Source organism: Pollicipes pollicipes, unplaced genomic scaffold (assembly GCF_011947565.3).
Source record: "Pollicipes pollicipes isolate AB1234 unplaced genomic scaffold, Ppol_2.1 Scaffold_6052;HRSCAF=7182_pilon_pilon_pilon, whole genome shotgun sequence".
Lineage (NCBI taxonomy): Eukaryota > Metazoa > Arthropoda > Thecostraca > Pollicipedomorpha > Pollicipedidae > Pollicipes > Pollicipes pollicipes.
Window position 1 is genome coordinate 16624812 of NW_023596805.1, and position 18359 is coordinate 16643170.

Sequence of the window (18359 nt, forward strand, 5' to 3'; positions counted from 1 at the left end):
CATTCCCGCGGAGTGTGCGGACCCCCGGCGGAATCAGGCTTCCAGGAGGGCAGAAAGGAAGGCATGCGTGCTGCTGCGGCCGGCGGCATTGTTCTCACCCGTGAAAACGGCAGCGGATGATGCGATTTCGAGTAGATTCACCCACGCTGAAGCGACACAGGCATGTGCATTGTTTTGGACGAGAGGAAGCCGCAGAGTTCCCTGCGTTCAGCGCCACTGACATTTCCTGCATTCCTCGCTAACTGTCTTGGGTAAGACTCACGTCGTCCGTAAGCCCTGGGACTACTAGCCGACATAAAGCAATCGCCGACTGGCACGGTACCGCCTCCTCTTTGGAACGTCCCCTGTGCGCTTCGGTGAGGCGCTTGACCACTCCCAGCGACTTCTGGATGTGATTTGTCAATCAGCTACGTCGAAACGCCTCGTTACGCTGGGCGTCAGCATGGCATGGACCATACACAATTCATCATGCTGCCTTGAGCAAACGCACAAATTTCATGCACATCTATTATGTTTTTTAAATTCTGAAACACACTGCACTGGCTTAGCACATGCGATTAGTTGCAAAACTAGACTCGGTTGTCGGAATATGTAGGCGGCGGTATTTTACCATTTTACGACCGGCGCCAGAATCAGCCGTGTTCTGCACGGGTAAAAATAGCCGGGCGTGTGCGGCCGGCCCGAGCATGGCCCTGACGCACCGTCGGGCGGCGCAATCAGTCGGCGACGCCCACCCATCATCTGTCGGCTAAATAACTCAATCAGAGCTGTTCGCCGTATTTCTGTTCGCTTGCGGCCGTCCGACGGCGGGCGCCGCCGCTCGTTGGCGAATGGATTGGTTCGCCGGAGCCAATTCATTGGTAACATAACGCCCGGCTAAGTGCTATCTAATAACTCACGGAAAACCGATCAATTGACAGTAACGATCAAATAACTGATCCGGACATCGTAATTAAGATAAACGACAGTTTAAAAGGCGTAGATAAGCACTGCTTCTGAACGATGAGTTATTAGAAGCCTGGAAGCGACTCTGTGTGTGTGCATGTGTCGTTAAACGTCAGGGAGCTTAATCACTGATTTTATGTCTCTATTCTTATGTATGGTGGTGCTATCGAAGACCCCAGGTATTTTAAAGAGCTAGACAGATTGGCTGTCGCGCTCTCATGCCATTCAGACACGGCCCAAGGAAGTGTGCCTGCCATAAATATGATGGTTAGGAGATTGTAATGAGCGTAAACATTGCCACGAGAAAACAAGGCACTTTTAGCACATCGTTTTCAAGTGCTAGGGTATTGTAAGGTGGTAACAAGAGTCATATTATAACACACCTGAATGTGCGACTTAAGCATCTGTCAGACACAAGGTCTAGGGGTGCTTTAATATCCGGTCATTACAGGCGGCGGAAAGTGGAACAATCCAGACCCTAATGGCTTTAAAAAATAGGCAGGAATTTTCATTTACACCTCAACTAGAACAGAAATGAATCCTCGCAAACAAATTATGACTCAAATGAGAGCTACGTTACTTAAAAATGAAGTTTGATAAAAAATGTTGGCGTGTTCATCAAAAAAGTGAATGCATAGGCATGTTATTAAAATAACAAAGAATAAGCATGCACTTCTAAATGCGGAAGATGCACACATATGGAAGGCTGAACTTGTAGCTATGTGCAAGTCATCTAAACACCTTCAGCCTTCGGCATCTGACCGTAGTTTCCGAGACGCTCAGGAAGTGTTGCATATCCTTCGAATTACAAGTCTGACTCCGAAAGGGATTTAAGGACGATCAAAGCGGCAACCATATTCTTTCTGAAGAGGAGTTGCGGTGGAATCTGTAGTATAGACCCTTGCGACAGAGTACCGAAACACGTCTAAAATGACCCACCGCTCATTGCAACCTAGTTGGCTATTGGTTTTCCTTGCTAGTGTGAGGAATTGACCACGCCTTCCATGTGCTGTGACCAACACTCGTGTGCGGGGGCGTGCATTATGTCGTATAATGTTACAAGTGTGGCATGTACAATGCGGTCGAATTTTACAGCTGTCCATGCGTAACTCTGCGCTGTGGGTCTGCGACTACCACTCCGACTACGAATGACTAGAAACACACAAACAGCAACGTGCTACGTACGTGGCTAGTTAGAATGCTGAATTAATTATAAGCAAGTTGCGAGGCAATGCTCAAAGTGAAATTGACCACACAACCGACTGACCAGGATAAAACATGTGCATATGCTTCTTTGGGAAAATAGCACGTAAAATTGACCAGCAAACCGCACACAACACAATATGGCCATGACGTTAGAACGAAATATGCTATGGAGCGTGAAAATTGCACAATCGAAGATGATATTGAGAATCTAATTGTCAATATTTGAGTAAATTACAAGTAAATGCACTTATCAAGTGTCAATGCTGCCGAGTCAATGTCAGTTTCTAGCAAACTACGTTAATGGAGCGGAATATGTCTACGGCTGACATTTAGCAAATTGCCTGCAGTTTTCAGCAAGGTGAAGTCACCGCGTGCCCAGTGGTATTTGGGTTGGCTAGGTCACCGAAATAGATTATTACTTAAAGCAGGCCCGAAATTATTGCAGCTCCCTAAGTCATTACCAACCGAAAACTAATGTTCTCTGCATTAAAGCTCCAAGTGGGTCGTTAAACCACAACTAGCATATAAATACCGCTGCCGACTTACGACCCACCAATACTCTGCAACAGGCTGATTAAGACTTTGCTTATAAAGTTCGTCGAGAGCCCGGTGATCGGAAGCAATTTCCAACCAGGACTATCTGTGGGAACCAAACGTCACTGCCAGGGTTCGCTCCTGGTTCTGTTTGTTCCTGATTCGGTTCGCTCCTGATTTGGCTCGCTCCTGATTCGGTTCGTTCCTGATTTGGCTCGCTCCTGATTCGGTTCGCTCGTGCTATCTTGCATGCGCCCCGACTGGTTTGTCAATGAGCAGCATCGGAATGGGGCGAGGAGTTTATTTCCCGTTTTTTGCTTTTCTCAGACATCCGGTACCGAAGAAGTCATATTCATCTAATGTGGTTGCGTTCAGGGATAGACCGTTATGTTACCTCCCGGGTCAATCTTGGACATCAATCCTTGTTTCATGTCACCTCCAGCAGCAACATTAAAACCGACACTGCATCGCGACGAATCAGTCCGACACTGATTTTCCACGCATGCCTAAATGCGGACCACAAAACCTTGTTCGATAGGCAGCGTTCGCCGAAGATTCTCCCCGGTGCTCGACAACACCCCTGGTCTACCCTCATCTGCCTGAAGGGAGTCTACCCGAAAGACGGCACGCGCTGGCACCACGTGTCCCAAGTCAGCTGCCTTACGGGAGTCACACCCCGACAGACGGCCGCGGCGGACACCCTGTCCCAAGTCACGCCTGCCTGACGTGAGTCAAACCCCGACCAGACAGCCGCGCTGGCACCCCTGTATCAGACCAAACTGCCTGAAGGGAGGTCACACCCCGAAGACGGCCGCGCTGGCCACCCCTGTTGAGACCACATCTGCCTGAGGGAGTCACAACCCGACAGACGGCCGCGGCTGGCACCCCTGTCTCAGGCCCACATCTGCCTGACGGGTTGTCACACCCCGACAGACGGCCGCCAGCAGCGACGGTTGCATCCAAAGGGGCCCGGCCGCGATCATTCAGCCCGACGCCGACGGCGAGCTTTCGCCTCCGCACCCGGGGACCGTAGCCGGAACACTCCCGGAAGCCGCCCACGGTGTGCGGGCCGATATTAGCCACATTAATGTAGCCGACGGCTTTTGTGCGGCGCGCTCCTTCGTTAGTGATGCGCGTGACCCGCCGCACAGAATGGCCTTTATATCCGTAATGAAGCGTTTATGGGGGCCGCACAAAAAAGCTCGCCGGGGAAATTGGTCGGATTGGAGTCTTTCTGAGACGTTCGTGGAGGATGGCGCATGTTGGATGGACCTAAGGTTCGATGCCTGTCAAGGTCGGGGCTCCCTTGAAGTGAAGCGACGACATTGTTTGAACACGATAAAAATGGATCGTTTCGCGTTATCATGCTCCGCCCGATATGTAAGATAAAAAGTGTAAGTGGGCGATAATCAAAGAACCATGGGCTCTAAAATAAGCTTATCGACATTGATTGCAGCCTTCACTGCATCGCCTTTAAAGGAATTCAGAAGGACGGGTGTCGAAAACGGAGTGGCACCGCAGCATGTACGGAATATTAAAATCGTCCCAAAAGGTTGCGTCGTGCCAGCTCGTAACGTATTCTGCCGTCCTGTCGCCTACGGTATGGCCCTTCACGCATGCAGTCACCTGTAAGTAGCGACTTCCGTCGGCGCGATCCATGCCCAGATAAACATAACGATGCAGTTTGGCCGTCCTTGCTCCGCTCAATTTGGGCTCGCATCATAGTCATGGTCTGCGTATGACCTAAACGGCCGCATAGCCCGCTTATAACAGCGACTTAGAGCCAGCTGTTTGCAAGGCCGTGCTGCGGCACGCTTTAAGCACGTGCCGAATGGCCGGCGCGGGCTACACGTGACCCTCAGTCAGGCACGTGCGTTCAGGTGGGTGGTGATTAAAACATGTCCGTGGTCAGCAGTTCCGGTAGCCACTCGATTGCTCTGAGCGCTTTTCAGAATTCCTTGAGCTCCTATTGGTGTCCATGATTTCTGGAACAGCGCCTGAAATTATTCGCGCTCGGCTTCGCTGAACATGTTCTTGTGAGAAATATTTCTATGTAATAGAACGTTCCGAAAAGTGGTGGTAGGTCTATTAGGTAGCAAGACTGGCTCTCTTTCTCGTGTAGTATGTACATAGGGCAGCATAAAGGACGGGTGGTTTGACCGCATACACCTGCAGCGAAAACATACCAACGCATTTCTGGGGACTGCGGGCACCTTAGCGCACCTTGGCACTGGCTGTGGGGAAGCTGTTGGGGTCCTTGTGGGGGAAGTGTTGGAGTTTAACCGAGTGCTGGACGTAATGGTGAAAATCAGGAACAAGTAGTGGTGGACGTCGTCGCGACTGACACTGGCCAATACAATGATTTGATGGGTCATTTTGAGCTGACACTGTGGGGAGACCGGTCAAGCATACACCAATATCAGCCTCCACTGCAGGACGCGGTCAGGACTGGAGTGGCGGACCTGTGAACCGCGACGGGGCAGAATCCTAACGGTATAAGCGGCTGATCAAGGCCCTACAGATTTGCATGCATTCGAATCAGGCCATCTAGCCAAAGTGAGCTGTCATCTATAATGGTACCGAGACCACCACCAGAGTGCATGATATCACCACTACACACAGGCACACATGCCTATATGAGATAGGATCAAGCGCCAAATTGGCCGATCAAGATAAGTCTGAGCCCATTTTCAGCTGGCACTGTGGGGAGACCAGCCAAGCATGCACCAGTATGAGCATCCACTGCCAGGCGTGAACTGGCCAAAATGACTCATCACCTATGATGTTGGAAGCGAGGCGTACCTATATGAGATCACTACCAGATACAGGCAGACATACGTACCGGACACAGGATCAAAAGCCTATTAAGCCATCGAGCTGTCCCTTTGATCTAATCAAGAAATTCGGTGTTTTGCATCGGCTGGGCCGACTCGGCCCTGCGAAGGCGCCCGATGCCGTCCGTTTCTGCTTTTGGTGGCTCGACATCTATCTCCTAGCCTTCAAGCGCATTTTGAACCAGCCTCGTGCTGGTTGAGACAGAGAGTAGCGAAGCCCGGTTAGTGTCTGAGATAGTAGCCAGGCCCGGTTAGTGTCCAAGAGAGTAGCCAGGCCCGGTTAGTGTCCAAGAGAGTAGCCAGGTCCCGGTTAGTGTCCGAGAGAGTAGCCAGGCCCGGTTAGCATCCGAGAGAGTAGCCAGGCCCGGTTAGTGTCCGAGAGAGTAGCCAGGACCGGTTAGTGTCCGTGGAGCTGCGTTAGTCTACCTCTGGTGGGCTTCACTGCAGAGATAACTGCCTGAAAAAAACTCGGATGGTAAGACAGATCCAGTCATCTCGTGTTGGCGTGATTCAACGCATTCCACAGGACCGCCGGGCGAAGGGATGGACTGTTGCCTTTGGCATGCCCCAGGGCCTTACATCTTACCTTAGAGTCTTACAAGCCCCACATAATCTCCTGAAAAGGCCGTTGGCCAAGATCGTCGTAATCAGAAGAGCGTGTGCCAAAACAAGTCTGCCGACGCGTTCTGGATGTTGAGCGCAACAACAGGCAGTCTTCGTTTGCATGGCGAGCGAAACAACAGTGCAATAAATACACACACTAGCATCGATTTAAAGAGGCGACAACTTTGATGCCTGGAGTCCGTCCTCGTGTGCTTTAGCACCATCGATGCGCGTGTGTGAAATATCATCACCTGGAGCGTCAAGTTTTGTAAATGTTTGAGGGTGGGGGAGGGGGGGGGGGACTAGCCAGGCGGCCGACGACCTAACACTCGGCGAAATATTTGTGTTTCTCAACGAAACTCCCTGAGAATATAATTCGGATCTACGCGTCCCAGAAGTATTGTCCAGGGTTTGCAAATAATTGCAGAATGGCTCCATCTAATTTGGCTCTGGTGTTTGATAAGTTCCTGTTTCCATGCAACCAGACACCTTCAGATGTTATAACAGAAGTGTTCTGTTTCCTGCGTGATGAATCTGAGTGTATAAGCATCTGCTCCCAACGATTTGCTGTCACCGGGAACACATTACCGTGAGATCACCAGCCTGCTGGTCCTGCTGGTCCGATCATCGCAGGCTGGGGCTGATACAAAGCAGGCGTAAGAGATGTGTTCGCCCACGCCGATTGCTCCGACTTTCAGTGGCAGAAACTGAAGTTCTTTTTAGGGACATGGACCGTCCCCCCAAAAAAAACTTGTGGTCTCGCCCGACCACGTTTGTCTGGTACCATCTCAGTTGCGTACTGCTTCTCGGAGAGGTTTCACACCTCTCTTTTTTCGACTGGCCGTTTTCAGAAAACCATTACGAAGAATGTAAACTTCCCTACCGTCCTGACCACCCCACAGCATGCGTATTCACCTCATAATCAGCTTGCCACCCTTGCAGCGCGGGTGAGCCGCACAGGTTTCATTGCCCCATATTCCATTGCAGGTCGGGCGCGGCGGCTTTGATCGTGACTGGCAGCTGTCGACATGCCCGAGGCACATCCACTTGTGGAGATTTACGGCTAGGGCAGCGAGAAAATGGCGGTGCGCAGACAGTGGCACGCGCCGTTTTGGCAGCATATGGTATATCACGTTTCTGCGGTCCTCCCTGGGCCGCTCATCGATGGCGAAAGGGAGGGGGTCCTCCTCCCATGAGGAAGGGAGGGTAAGCATGCATTGCGCCACTGATGACATGCATTCCACTACTGATGACATGCATTGCACCACTGATGACATGCATTGCACCACTGATGACATGCATTGCACCACTGATGACATGCATTACACCACTGATTACATGTATTACACCACTGATGGCATGCATTGCATCACTGATGGCATGTATTGCACCACTGATGACATGCATTGCATCACTGATGGCATGCCCACCATATTGACCTCACGGGCGATGGCTTTGAATCTGACCTTTCGGCGGTGGACGCCGTGCGATGTTGAGCCTGGGCCGAGGAGCGCTCCAGATTGCAGAGGTGGCGACGGCCGTATCATACTTCACCCAGATGTGGCAGTGGCCGTATCATACTTCACCCAGATTAGCACGTTTTTAGCATGTTGTTATTAGGAGGTGATCATTCTAGCAGCTTTGCCACATCAACCTTTCCCAACCTTTCCTCATACCAGTCATGGCAATTAGTGCTTGGGGACATGGAGTCAGGTTCAATCGCGTCAGCCCCCTCCCCTAAAAATAGCGATTTAAGAATGCAGAGTGCCGGGGTTAGATCCTTGCGCTCTGCTTGGAAAGCGCTCTGAAATCTTTGTGACAGCCCTCACGTGCAGTTATCATGAAGGGATGCAAGTGCCTACAACCTCGTAATGTAAATGCTACAGCTATGCTCCTGTTTGGATCGTGCACGGCGAACGCTACCGCGGCTCATGTCATACCTGAAGTAGTGCGACCCAAGTGTAACGCTTTTCAATTTAGTATCTCATCATTTCGCAAGGCATTTATGGACAATAGCACTCCGAGCGTTAGCCATCAATCTTTAAGCCATATGAGTGCTCAGCATTGGTATTTTTCCCAGCTTGAATTCTGCAATGAGTGAAATGTTGAGGCCAACCTTTTTACATTTTTGATAATGGCATGGGAACCGGAGCTACATCCAGCGCTGTCGTCCCCTTCGTCAAGATTCGATCACCACCCTTGCCACTCCCGCATGCAACCAACCAACCTACCAGCTGTCTGACCCCTGCTGGTGTTGTGGGGTTTTCTGCGACCACATGCCGCAGCCAAGGGGCTCCGCTCCAACCGTCGCTGCCGTGGCGCGTTCAAACAGGGCGCCCTCCTCAGCTGACTGAGTCTAGGGGGACCGGGTCGGCGCCCGTTCAGAGGTGCAGACCAGCTCACACCTGACCATGTAAATGTCGCTCTCGCGTGCGCCGCCCACCATCTGGGCGGCGGCATCTGCGCACCGCCGCGGCGCGCGCCGATCTGGCGCCACCGGAAGCGCCAGATTTGGTCGGGGGCGCGGCCGTTGGCGACAGGCGGCGCTGTTGCAGGCTGGCGTGCGCCGCGTGTTCGTGACGGCAGCGCTCGCTCACACCTGGCCGGCCGCGGCGGCAGATGAAGTCGTGTCGCGCCGCTTATCGCCGCGCGGGCGACAGCCGGCCGCGCCGGCGTGGGGCGCCCATGAACGGGTCAGCTGCCGGCGCAGTGGCGCGCTCAGCATGCGCGCGTCTGGAGGGGGCAGCGATCGATCGCACAGAGTGCTGGATAAGTGTGGTATGCTATGGATAATAATCACTGCATCGTATAGCATCCGCTGCTTCTCCATAGTCACCATGATTTTGGCCATTTTGGCAGTGATTGTCACCTTCGTTGTACCTGCACATTCGCTTCGGTAGAGGTTACAGAACTCCATGCGTTAGACGTTTGCTGGGCCCGCACGCGCGTCCGGCGCCGCCGGCGACCCCGCCATCCGGGGCGGCCCTCCCGCGCTGCCGGACCACATTCTTGTCGTGGCGCGCTGGTGGCGCAGCTGCGCCGGGTCATCACGCGGCGTCGGTCACGGACGCCCGCCACACTCTCGGGTCACGACCGGCCCGATTGGGCGGCAGTGACGCAGCGCTCCTGCTCAGACTACCGCAAACTTCGCCCCATTTGAGGGAAGGACGCCGGGCAGTGTAGGCTGTTCGGTCTCCGCGTCCAGCTGGTGGGCGACTCAACTGGATCTGTAACGCAACTGCAACCTAATTGGTGACAAAAAGTTACACCAAACAGCAGACAGAGGAAAATATCATGCCAAAGAAGCCCGATATAACCACCCCCGTATATAATCCCGCGCATGGTCTTAATCAAGGTTCATTTTCCGTCCGAGCTCCCATGTGGGTCACATGTAACCCGATCCTTGACGTGTTGTGTTAGCCAAGCCCCGGTGAAACCCTATGTAAGCAGCACCTCTTTGATAAAGGCGTTTAAAACGAAAGGGAACGCGCGATCGCGGCAGGTGAGGCAAAACCAGCATCTTATGAATAGGACATCTGAATAAGACTGTTCAAAATGCGGCGACCAGCTATCCAAGTTTTAGGTGCCGCAGAGATTTCCAGGCGGAGGATTATTTTGGAAGGGGACTAGAAAGCACTAGTATCTTTCTGAGCATTGTCATTTTGTAAACATGGCAAGTGGCTCTCAAACCATCGCGACAATTTCGGCAACTCTATCCACGGGAGGAGAAACAGCCGAGCCAAGCTGATGCCATTTCCCATGCGGGAATGAGATAAGCCCGATGATGACAGAAGGATAGTCGAGACGTTTAGACAAATAATCGTGAAGTCAATTAAATATTTACAATCCCTATCAGTTAACAGCTCATTGGTGACAATGGCATCCACGCGGGGTTTCATTTCAGTCTTTTTCACCACCTTCGGATGCTGGGTGCTGACCTCGCTGGGTGCTGACCTCGCTGGGTGCTGTCCTCGCTGGGCGCTGACCTCGCTGGGTGCTGACCTCGCTGGGTGCTGTCCACAGTCGCGTGTAATCTGCTCTGCGCTGGGTGCCCTCATTATACCGGCTTTAATGCAAACCGGACATGCTTAGAAACGAGCAACATTTAAAATTGCATCCTATTCAAACAAACACAAACAGTAAAACCGTCATTCTGTAGCAAGGGGTTGCTGTCTTCGCTTCAAGCCTTCCACTGCACTGCGGCACCCTCATAACAGAGATGGCACGACTGTCATCAAACCAGGCCTCCCTTCCCTCGCCGGTTATCGTCCTCTGTCATCACGGCCCTCCCCCAGCCCCGTCCTCGGCAGCGGCAGGCCCACCGCACGCGCCCCGTTCGAACCCACCGCAGCCCCCTCCCCCTCAGCCAGCACCTGTCGACCCCGGCGACCCCCACTTGTGCAGATTCAAACCCTCCCGACCGAGGCGCTCGCCATATGCCGGCGCCACGTGTTTTTTCCAGGAGGATTGCGCTTGGATGATTAGGCGCGCGCGCGCGCGCCGGGTCTGGATTGGGACTAATTTCGGCCGGTTAACGGCAGCCCGGCGCCACGGAACGGCCGGCAGAGGTGCCGCGACACCCACACTGACCCGCTGACCAGGTCTCATGGGATGGACCCGAGGGTCACGTGTGGCGGGTCATCACACTTCAGGCGGCACTGGGACACCATTAACTGAAAATGTCATGGTTGCTGTAAGCTTTCAGCGATACGGTTGAAGCGTGCTTGGCTCAACTTGCCGCCGTCATCAAATGAACACGTAAATGCAGGGCAAAAAAATGTCTTCGAAAAAGTCAATAGGCACCGTACATAGCTGAGTTGTCTACTGTCACCAGTCACGGTGTCATGTGAACAAGTCAGCACTACATGTCAGTTGTGGCCAGATGTCCAGGTGAGCCGGACATGTGACTTGGATGAAATCACCAGGTGCTTGGGCGCCGCGAGTCGGTGTGAGATGAGCCCGGCCGATCCCACTGGCCGCTGACCGCGTGCCGCCACCATCTGCCAGACACGTGCGGTCACCGCCGGCCACCATCTGGGTCAATGAAGCCAATCACAGTGAGAGCAGCCGCTCTGCTAACGTGGCCGCGGCCAGCCGCCCGGCCGCCCGGCCGCCAGCAGCCGCCCGGTCAGCGGAGCTGGCTCCGGAGTCCGCTACAGTCTGATCTGTGGTGGGCTCCCAGACAGCGGAGCTAGCTCCGGAGCCCACCACAGTCTGACCTGAGGGATCTGCCCAGATAGCAAAGCTGGCTTCGGAGCCCACCACATGCCCGGACAGCAAAGCTGGCTCCGAGGCCCACCACAGTTTAATCTGAGGAAGGCTTGGAGTTGCCAGACGGTTTCCAGCTCGATTGATGACGCGTTAAGCCCAAGAAGCGCGGGAACAAAACCAGTTTGGTCTACGATTTACACTGCATTGGAGATTTACTTACAAGCTTAGACTTAGACTTACAAGCTTCTGATACTTGTGATGAGCTATGAAGACAGCGGTGCACAGCTGATCACAGCAATATCAAAGGTGTAGAGGCGCAACACAGTATCTCCAAAGGACGCTGTATTACGTTATCTTTAAAATAATTGCAAGCATTAGAATTTGGATTTATTGTATTTTATGTTGTTTGGAATTCTAGACCGACATCATCCGGTGAATAATTTTTCCAATATGTTAGGGACTTAATGGGGTACAATGTTTCTGCTGCCTGGTTTCAGCAACGATGGCAACAGATGCTGATTATTTTCTAGGCCTGGGTGAGGATGACAGTTCTCCGATGTAATCGCCGTGTTCTTAAAGTAACGCCAAATATTGTCCACTTGATGTCACCGGGACTCAGCCAAAGCAGACGGCTTTACCGGACTGCTGTACATCTGTTACATGTAGTATGAACATCAGCCTACACATACACCATGGGCAAGATAAAAAATGTTATAAATATATTTCCAGTGCTCTTATGTTTTTGGCACCCACCCACGAGTTGTCCTCACTATCGCCAAAACAGGTCAGTAAAATGTCTACTGAGTAATACTGAGTACTAAAATGTGTTATAGATAACGAGTAGCGCGCTGATTCAAGGTGCCGGATTAGGTGACAATTCAACGTAATCTCAGAGCTTTATGTCAGGTTAATAACCACGCTGTTGGCTGTGAAAAAGAGTGGTCGATGATGCACAAAAGGAAAATTGTAAAATATGGTTTTGCATTTTTTTATCGAGGCTGTTATACTTGAGCGTGATGACATATACTTTCCATTAACTTGGCGGATTCACTTTTCTTATGCGTGCGGGCTGTTACCGTTTGATACATGCTATTGATTCTATGAAAAATGACGGCTACCATTAACGACCACTTAGTTCCTCCGCGGTTCCTCCCACCGTTAATCACCCCACGCTGCCGAGTTTCCTGGCTACACAGAAATGATCCTTAATTACTGAGGACGAATAGAAGCACTCGGCTAATCCGCAGGTTTTACACCAGGACGTATTCCAAAGTCGGCAGTCGGCAGCTGCCCGGCCCAAATGTTGAACAGATTGTTAAACGCGGCCGCGACTACAATAAAGTCAAATTATTTCTCCAACGGCCGCTCCAAAATAAATCTTCCACTTCCTGCCACGTGCCCTGATTTCTCCAGGGCAAATCCCCCTCCCTCCCCCGTCCCACGCGTGACAGATGCGCCGACTCGTGCTAACACCTGCTGAACTCGCGACCTGCTGACCCCGGCGCGGTGCACAACCGACGCAGCACCATGACCTTGATCCGGCTCAAGGTCACGCCACGCCCAAGCTAAAGCAAAATCAGCTGAAGTATCGGGTGCAGGTACAGCAGCTGACAGAAGATGCCAAAACTCATCTTCAATCTGATATATTTTAGTCGCAAGCACCTCCGGTAGCGGCGCGATCCGGGTAAAATGAAATAAGTTTTGTGGTTATGTTATTGACACGCTACCGAGCTTACACGAGGCGTTGTTTGTGTAAGACTATCGTGCAAACAGAATGATGAAACTGGATTTGGAACATCAGCTGACCCCGTGGGTAATTGGACGCATTCATACATGTCATGCATATTTATTCTGACATAAGGCGCTGCCGTTGATGCGTCCGCAGTATCAAAGTGCACGGTGCACGAAGACATATCCAAAGGTATTCGGGTTCGAAACATTCCCGTCACTGATGTGTAGGAGCGATGAATATACAACGCCTGTACGACCCTCTAATGTTGTACATTCCTGATAAGCAATTTGAAATTATTTTTTGAGACACCATGAACTCAGGGAATATATGAACCTATCACGAAGCTTATTTTTGCAACGTGGCGCGAGGCCCGGCAGGGCGATACAGCCTCAAACAATCGACCATCTCACTGTTCAAAAATGCAGAACGAGTGACTTGCGTTAACACTGAACAGATCTCAAGCGATGACTGTTGAAAAGCGGCGCCAAATCCACTCCATTTGACCCCCTGCCATCGCGATAAGCCAGAGCAGGCTGCCGAGCCGTTGAAAGTCACGCGCAGGCGGCCCTCTTCTGTAACCGGAGCGATGCGGGCCACGGTGACCTCTGATTCGATTATCCCCCTGTCCTGGCCCGGGTGGGGGACAGCCGGGGGGATGGGGTGTTGTAATTGGGGTGACGGCTGGTAGCTGGGGCACGCGAGCCGGCCAGCTGACGCTCTTTCCTGGGCACCTCCGCCGGGAAAGAATCCGCCGGCCGGCAGTTTGGGCCCGACCTGCGCATAGAGAGCAGCAGAGTAGACAGCACGCGCAGAGCTGGTCACGCGCTCGGGAGCCTGAGGCAGGCACTGCCAGAAGACATTGACAGCGCAGCGGTCCGGTGCGGAGATTCACCAAGAGCCTTGGGGGAAGCGGAAGTGCAGAGGACTTCTACAAACTCGCACTTTTGCCTTTGCCTATGGGAGAGATTTCTGCAGCGGTAAGTTACTGGACGTCTTTGCGCACCTGCGTCGATCAGCATTATGTCTGCTCCACGAAATTCAGCTCATTTATTTCTGGACAAGCAAAGCGTTATTGAATCAAGAGCCTGCCACCAGCCTGCATTAGCGTGGGAAGCAGGTCTTTAATTCTCCCCATTTACGGCCCTCATCCCGCGTCCATTGCGCAAAATGTGAGGCGAAACTTATCCTGGAAAACAATTATCGACCCACTATGCGCCCCAGATATGTACCCCACAATCTAAAACACACAAAACTACCCCCGATGTGAGACTACGTGCCGCTATGTAACATGTTTTGCGTTCACTCCCCCTCGGGGGTCACCGCGATCGTGTGCTCCCATATTGCGAGCGACTTGTTTTGTTCAACGGGTAAATGTGATTGCTTTCCGGTAGCGCAGCCCTTTGTGAACTGCCGCGCCATTCGTGGCATTAGAGGTGTCCGTCTCAGCAGGGGCTCTAAAAGGGTAGCCCCGCGCGACGAGCGGCCCAAAGCCGTGTTATGATCCTGCAGGCGGTCGAGGGCCGTAGGGTGTTGCCCCACAGGCTGGGCGCACGTGCAGCCGACTCTGAGGTTCCCTGCGGCTTTCGGCATTCGAGCTGTAGCCTGCCAGCAGGCACTGATGCAACCGCAGTGTTTTTCAAAAAGCGTGCTTTCTTGTGTGCGACAATTATCTAAATGTAATGAATTAGTTATGGATCGTTCTTCTTTTCTCAGACGCAGTGGAATGTCAAGGTTTTTGGTGAAGTCTAGAGAGAAGCCCACTGAGCTGTTTGCAACCATGAGGAATTCACGAAAGCCTTCTTTCAAATCTAACCTTGCGGCATTCTACGCTGCAATGGGTCATGCCGACATTCCATGGCATATTTACAAACTTCGTAGAGATTGGGCTAGTTGTGTCAGGGCCTTGTTTGGCATGACTGTGTTGGCTGCGCAGACCTGTGAGCTCAGCGGTTGACGCCAGGATCCAGGGCACTGCTCGCTCTCTTCTCGGAACACTTTTTATCGTTCATTTCAGATGGAAACCGGCTTCAACTGCCTCACAGTCAAGCACCGCCTGATCCGCTCCGAGCCGTCACATGACTCCCAGAGCGCTGGCAGCCTGACAGCACGTGACTACCGCGTCGTCGACAGCGTTCCGCCGCGCGAGCACGGCGCGCCGGCGCGCGCGGCCGTCGGCGGGCGCCGCAGCAGCATTGACGAGCCCGAGCACGCCGTACGGCTTCCGTGCCCGCCGCCGTACCCGGAGAGCACGGCCCGCTACCCTCGCATCCTGGGGGTGGCGGCGGCGCGGGCCGCGGCCCTGCGGCCCCGCCCGTACTCGCCGCCGCTCGACGCATGCTGATCGAGGCCGCAGACAGGTGCCGGAGAGCGTGGCACCCGCCGCCGCCGTCAAGCGGGAGGGAGAGGCGACGGTGAGGACGCAGCCGGCGGCGGCGGCGGCGGCGCGGCAGGCGGCGCCGCGCCGCCCAGGGTGGTGCGGCTGAACGAGGGCCTGCGGCGCAAGCGACGCCTGGCGGCCAATGCCCGTGAGCGCCGGCGCATGGACCAACCTGAACCGAGCGTTCGACCCGGCTGCGCAGCGTTCTGCCATCGATCGGGGAACGACCGCCAGTTCTCCAAATTCGAGACGCTGCAGATGGCGCAGAGCTACATCACGGCACTGGCGGACCTGCTGAGCTGACCTGCTGAAGTGACCTGCTGAGCTGACCTTTTGAGTCAACTTGCTGAGGTGACCTGTCAAGGTGACCCACTGAGGTGGCGCTTTGAGTGAACTTGCCTGAACTGGCTGTTGATGTGGCCTCTCAAGCTGACATGCGGATGCAACGTGTTGAGATGACCTGCCGAGGTAGCCTGTGACTCTCTAATGTGACCTTCCCGGTTGACCTCTGAGAAGGCCTGCAGAGGTGGACTGCTTGGCCGGGGGACTTCAGTTCACCGGTTGAAACGGTCTATCGAACTGACTTGAGTGCTCATCAGACGGGGCGCTCCTGGCTTCTTCATGTAGAGCTGGCAATTTGACGCCTCACCTAGATAGTGGTGTTCGTCCGGAGATCTCATTGCCAGGCGCGTGGTGCCGGCTGGCGCAGGGCGCGTGGTGCCGGCTGGCGCAGGGCGCGTGGTGCCGGCTGGCGCAAGGCGCGTGGTGCCGGCTGGCGCAAGGCGCGTGGTGCCGGCTGGCGCAGGGCGTGTGGTGCCGGCTGGCGCAGGGCGGCGTGGTGCCGGCTGGCGCAAGGCGCGTGGTGCCAAGCTGCATATGGTAGCGCATGTGGCAGGTCACCCTGAGAGGTCAGAGGTTCTGCTTGACAGATGGAGCAGCAGCCACTGCGGGGCATTTCTTAGCTGTGATCTGGGTGATATTTGACCTCGCGCAATATCTAGTTATGTCGTTTTTGGTGATGAACGTGCCTGCTTTCTTGGTGTACTTTCTGTTGTGCTGGTAGTGTTGGTCTTATAAATACAACTCGACCAATATACTCTTGTCTGCGACTTCGAAGAGATCAAAAGTAGCACTGTGCAGTGACTGCTATTAATAGCCAAAATCATATTATATATTACTCCTTTTTTGAAGGAAAAAACGCATATATATTTTATCGCATTCATAGGCTAAGAAAAGGACAGGGAGCGAAGTTTGGGGGGTCAGGTGTATTTCTCTGCATTTTGTTAAAAATAATCATCGTTCATAATATAAAGCAATGCAAAAATTGCCTAAAACGTGGTCATCCAAGTACTTTCGGAACTTCTCCGTTTCTGACGACGCATTATAAAAGCGCCTCTAAAACGCATTTTGTGCTGTCCAGGGACTGTTGTCAGGCCGACCAATCGTCTGCAGTGCGCTGAGTGATCTGTCTGTAGATGGAAAGTGTAAAGGCTACCTAAATACGGACGCGTGAAACGCTTGAAAGAAGCCGACCTAACATTTACTGGCCTTAGACAACTCCGGAGGTATCTTTACCTATCGTAATGCAGTTGCTCTGACATATTTCCCCTAACTGGTGGTCAGCATTTCTTTTCATCCGCAACCCACTTCATGACCGCAGCGTGTAGACCGCAGACCCCATGAAAGGCTAAAGACACCACAAAAGAGCCACAACGAGGCCTAAAGACCCGTGAGGGAGCCATGTAGCTGCTAAGCACTTTGTTAAGGAGTGCACCCCTTCTAAACACCGGCACACTAATAGAACACGCGCCCGTGTTTTACGTATTCAAATTGACCACCAGCCGAACTCTCTCTCCCGTATTTACCCCGCCAGCATGGCCTTGAGACCACCAAACTGTTTCTAAACGTTTGGCGTGAGGCTTGGTGGGGCGCGTAAATTGCGCGCCACAATAATAAGACCTTCGGGTAATTGTTGATGATTACGTCTGGCAGTGCACTTGGCGGATGTTAACTTGTCCGACCGCGGCCTGATTTCGGACTGGCGCGCCGTCTGTGGTCTCCATACGTCACAGCGGATGTCATCTTTACATCTAATGCGAGGTAGCGGGTACGGCGGGGGTCCTGTCTAGATCTGACGTCCGCTATGTATTGCGCTGAAACGGATAAGGAACACAGCTAATTGCCATATTCGAATTGCCTGCCTCTGAAGTGCACGAGCGCCGGCTCGGATCTGGCGAGATCGTCTGCTGGCTTTCCAGTGTGAGCTACGGCTCGCATCGCTAGCGTTCAAACTCGAGGCGGGCAAACATTCCGCTGCCGCAACAAAACGCCATTCGCCTGCCGAAGTGGTCCCTGTCCCTTCTCAAGCCGATTTGGGATCGAGGTTTCAGTTTCTCGGCTTATTTGCCCACTTCCTGCGGCTGCCCGTCTGTCGGAAGCCGTATCAAACCTCATCTGCCAGTACCACGGACAATGGGAGCAACGCGGCCACGGTCTTTGATGATTTATCCCAGCTCACGGCAGCCGAGTGTTGGATTGGATGTCGTATTGTGCGATCGGCTGGTATTTGCGGCATCTCACGGACGGAAGACTCGACGGCACGCTCCTCGCTCCCGTCATTTGTGTGCGCGGCCGATAGACCGTAACTGGTGAGCGTCCCGACAGCCAGCTAGCGGCCGTTGCTGCGACCCAGGTTCCTGTTACAGCGCTGTGCGGCGTTGTTGTCTCCAAATGGATCACACTTGGAATGTCGATCGCTGTCGACCACACTGACGAGAGCACGTGACCTAGCGTTCTCCGACATCCAAGCCATCGGCAGAGGAGTTTATGTTGAGCCACATAAACACTGAGGAAGCGACTGGCCGAGGCGCCGCAGCGCGGAGAATCCAGGGCCGAGAGACCACGGAGAGTTGGAAGG